Raw genomic sequence first — 5,160 nt, 5'->3', positions numbered from 1 at the left:
ATTATTTGAAGGGCATACGGCGAGCCTTGCGCTCCGCGAACTCGTCCACGATGCTCTGTATGTCACTGATTCAGTGAGCTTTTAAGCGGTAGTCTCACGACCCGAATAGTAAACAATAAACATGGAGGACATGGAGTCGTTAGTGTTGCTGGTCTTGGTGCTGTGGCTTGTTGTCACCGACAACACCAACAGATACTGGCAAGAGCGTATAGATGAGGCGAGGCGCATAAGGCTTCAGAAATTCTCGTAATTCATAATTATTCTCCTTCCGGGTTTGCGGTGTTTACAGATCCCAGCGCGCTCGCGGGGCGTGTGTGGGCATGTGAGGACACGCCTCCTCACCAATCAGTGCACAGGGGAGTGTCTGCTCACGCCCCCAGCCTCAGTCGGCACGGCTTGGCTCGCTTCAGCCCCACTCCAAAACGGTGCGAGTTTTAGGGGCTAAGCAGGGCTGAAACGAGCTGAGTCGTGCTGGTTTTTGGTAGTCGAAACGCGAGCCGTGTCGGGCTGAAGTGAGCTGAAGCGAGCTGAAGTGAGCTGAAAAAGGGTAGTGGAAAAGGGCCATAAGTCGCCCCTCTCTACATAGGCTAGGTCTTGTTTTTTTGTGACTCCAACCACTGAAGGCAGATGCTCAATAACAATCATCAACCTGTCATAGTCCAGTTCTGGTGGGGCTTTCTGGATTTCTTGAATGCATTCAACATCCATACCTAAAATGAAGAACACACTGAGTGATGCAAGGAAACAACAGGGAGGTCCATGATGTTGTAAACTGGCAGTGGATAATAGTCCTGCAGACTATCTGCATTAATATACACATATTTATTGTCTGACTTTAACAGGTAGACTCCAAGATATATTAAAAGGACTGAGTGATGTTGCAAAACAACAAAGTGAACCTTGTTATCATCAATGAGTATTAATATTTTTCCAAAGACCAATGTGTCGCCAGTGTGCTCTAGAACAACAACAATGCTTTTTGTGTACTTTGTCCCCTTGTATGTCACTGCAGAAACCTCTGAAGTTTTGTGTCCATTGAAATCTGACGTTTTTAACACTCTGTATATCTGTGTTGTATGACTGTTCATCAATTGTATTTGCTTCCCCAACAACCTGGATGGGAAGTGGAAATAACTAAATAACTGAATAACATTTAAATGTTGAGGTAAAATGCCATGTTTTATTTCTTTGAAAAGGGAGATTACATCACAGCACATTACACTGACTCATCTCATCTCATTATGTCTAGCTCTAGTTCTACAGGGTCGCAGGCAAGCTGGAGCCTATCCCAGCTAACTACGGGCAAAAGGCGGGGTACAGTGGTGCTTGAAAGTTTGTGAACCCTTTCGAATTTTCTATGTTTCTGCATAAATATGACCAAAAACAACATCAGATTTTCACACAAGTCCTAAAAGTAGATAAAGAGAGCCCAGTTAAACAAATGAGACAAAAATATTATACTTGCTCATTTATTTATTGAGGAAAATGATCCAATATTACATATCTGTGAGTGGCAAAAGTATGTGAACCTTTGCTTTCAGTATCTGGTGTGACCCCCTTGTGCAGCAATAACTGCAACTAAACATTTCTGGTAACTGTTGATCAGTCCTGCACACCAGCTTGGAGGAATTTTAGCCCATTCCTCCGTACAGAACAGCTTCAACTCTGGGATGTTGGTGGGTTTCCTCACATGAACTGCTCGCTTCAGGCCCTTCCACAACATTTCGATTGGATTAAGGTCAGGACTTTGACTGGGCCATTCCAAAACATTAACTTTATTCTTCTTTAACCATTCTTTGGTAGAACAAGTTGTGTGCTTAGGGTCATTGTCTTGCTGCATGACCCACCTTCTCTTGAGATTCAGTTCATGAACAGATGTCCTGACATTTTCCTTTAGAATTGACTGGTAATTCAGAATTCATTGTTCCATCAAGGATGGCAAACCGTCCTGGCCCAGATGCAGCAAAACAGGCCCAAACCATGATCCTACCACCACCATGTTTCACAGATGGGATAAGGTTCTTATGCTGCAATGCAGTGTTTTCCTTTCTCCAAACATAACGTTTTTCATTTAAACCAAAAAGTTCTATTTTGCCTCCCCTTCCATCCCATCCCATCTCTTCCCCCCTGCTCTCTGCTTTTTCCCCCTCTTTCCACAGCTGATGTCACCCAGCTCCTGCTCTCTCACCGTCCTACCACCTGTACTCTTGATCACATCCCCTCATCTCCCCTCCAGACTATCACTCCTGACATCCTCCCATTTATCAACTCCTCCTTGTCCTCCGGATAGTTTCCCTCCAGCTTCAAACAAACCCACATCACCCCACTGCTGAAAAACCCACCCTAGACCCCTCTGTCATCCAGAACTACCCCTCGGTTTCTCCTCTCCCTTCCTATCAATAACACTTGAGCATACTGTTGTGAACCATCTCTCCCCAGGTGATGAAGAAAATTGAGTGAATGGTTTTCACAGGTGAGATGTGGTTTCATCCATCAACCCACTGAGTTCTGATTGGTGACTCCAGTGTTTAAGAAAAATGAGACAATGAGAAGTACATAGTGTTGTTGTGTATAGAAGTTTGCAAAATGAATGCAGTATAACTGCAAACTGTGTTGAACAATAAGAATGTGTTTATTGCTGTGAAGGAATATTGTGTGGTTCAGAGATTTGAGCAGAATGAATCAATTATTTGGTGAATTCATTCCGTTACAGTGTGTATCCGAATGAGAAAAACTGGAAAACACCACAACACAGTGTCATATCAGGAATAGCCACTAGATGGAGCTGTATTATGTGTCACAGGGTTGATGGGGATCAGTTCCATCTCCAGGATCTGTTCTGTTCCCCTCCTGTGGTCACCCAAAGCTATTATGCTTATAACGCAAAATTAAATGGTAGTATAATAGTCTACAATGTGAAACAGCGATTTACAGCAAATTATTCATTTCAATGTAATTTTAAACCATCAGTGTCTTAAAGATGCTTTGAGAAAACATGCTGATCAATAATCAGTATATTGGTATTGACACACACACACACACACACACACAGTACATATACACAATGAAGTGTCTTCACACAAATATTTCTAACATTCAATACAGAATTGATAATCATCTTCATTTTTATAAACACAGCATTTAAAAATCAATTAAAACATTAGTTACGTACAGAGTCAACCAAATTAAACCTCTCTCATCTGAATTTTATAAATTCAAGAGGAAAATTGTTTAACTGCATAAAGTAAATTGCGTGTAACTTTGTGCAGTGATCAAATGACTGTAGTGAACTGATACTATAAGATATTTATGATGTGTTTTAAATATAAATGTGACCACCTGCTGCATGTAAATGAAAAAAACAGAAGCATACTGTACATACAAAACTATTAAATGATGTTCGATGTGCATTAACAGTTTCTTTTGCTCTAAAAGATATTCATAAGAAAATATTTATGAGTGTTGAGTTAAAGTTTATTTATCTCAGCTGGTGTATTTTTACAAACAACTAGAGAAGTGGAAGTGCTGACATGTTGTACACATCTGATCTCTAAATGATGATGATTTTCAAATCACTTTGTACTGTAAGGGTTTATCCTCATCATCCTCTGTGTGTGAGACTCAGATCAGATCAGGAGGAAATCTCAATCTGTAAAGAAGGAGAAAAGGGCAGAACGATCAGATTTGAACATGTTTTTATCAGAATCAGTCATCAGGTTTATGACAAGAAAAATGTGTCACAAAACACACAAAACAGATTCAATTTTACAAAATACAAAACCATAAATACCACTAATTATGTCAAAATGTGTGTAAATGACAGGCACTAGCAAGTACGCCATGGAGTCAGCCGTGTTTTGGGAAGCTCTGCTGAATTTGGTTATAAAATTATACTTCTAATGCGTAATACTGTCTAGAAAGGTCCTAAATAGATACCTAAAGTCACAAACTTATAGGGGAACTTTATCTGGTACATATTTTGTCAATGGTGAAAAACCTGCAACAATTTATCGACAGGAAGAAACCCTGCTGACAGCCAACAAGCAAGCATGGCCGATGCTAAAACTGAACTTCTCGCCTCACTAAAGGAAGACATCTCCGGATTACTCAGGTCAGAACTAAAAGATGCCCTAGCTGGTGAATTCGATGCCATGTAAAGTGAAATACAGCCTGTCAAAAATGAGGTCATCAACAGCATTTCACTGCTTCGCTCCGACTTTGACTCGGTGAAAACGGAGGTGACGGACATGGAGCACAGTCTGACCACATGTTGAGATGATGTAGTGACTCTTCAAACTGCAGTCAGTAAACTTCAAACAAAGATGTCGGATTTACAACAAAAGTGTCTCGACATGGAAGGGAGCATGAGGAGGTCAAACATTTGAATATTGAAATGTACCAGAGGAGGCCAGTTCGGGCTCACCATCTTTTGTTACAAAGCTACTTAGGGATGTGTTCGATATGGACAAGGATGTGATGGTTGACAGATTGCACCGAACTCCCCAAGTAGAGAAAGCCAAGGGGAAACCCCGTGCCATTATCGCTAAGCTACATTATCACCAAGACTGTGTGGATATACAACATCGAGCGAGGCAAGCGAGTGATGGTCTGAAATACAGAGAACGGTCCATCTCCATCTTTCTAGATACTCCCCCCACATGGCACACGCAAGATCTGCATTTAACAAAGTTAAACAACTACTGAAAGGCTGAGCAGATGTTCAATATGGAGTCATTCACCCTGCTAAGTTTTGCATTACCTACAATGGGACGAAGAGGGACTTTCTGGATCTGAAACAAGCTATGTCCTATGTCAAATCGAACATCATTGATGGAGAGAGAGACACTTCTAATGATTGATAAACTGCCATAGGCTAGCGTTAATTCCGCTCATCCCTGTATGGGAATGTTTTGGTGAGTGAAAGTAGCCATGAATAATAATCACTACAAGCAGGTAATTCCGCCCTTATTCTTTTTTTTTTAAAGATATGTTGGCTACAATCAAGATGATACTGGCACCTGAATGGACAGTGTTGTATGTAAGTTTAGTGAGATAAAGAAGCACTTTTTAACTTTTGTTGTTCAAAACTTTCAGCAGAGCACCCTGTTCGAACTTGAGTTTCCCATTACAAGCATGAATGTGTGGATACCACTGTAAGGG

Source organism: Neoarius graeffei, chromosome 5, assembly GCF_027579695.1.
Source record: "Neoarius graeffei isolate fNeoGra1 chromosome 5, fNeoGra1.pri, whole genome shotgun sequence".
Classification (NCBI taxonomy): Eukaryota; Metazoa; Chordata; class Actinopteri; order Siluriformes; family Ariidae; genus Neoarius; species Neoarius graeffei.
This window is presented reverse-complemented; position numbering follows the sequence as displayed.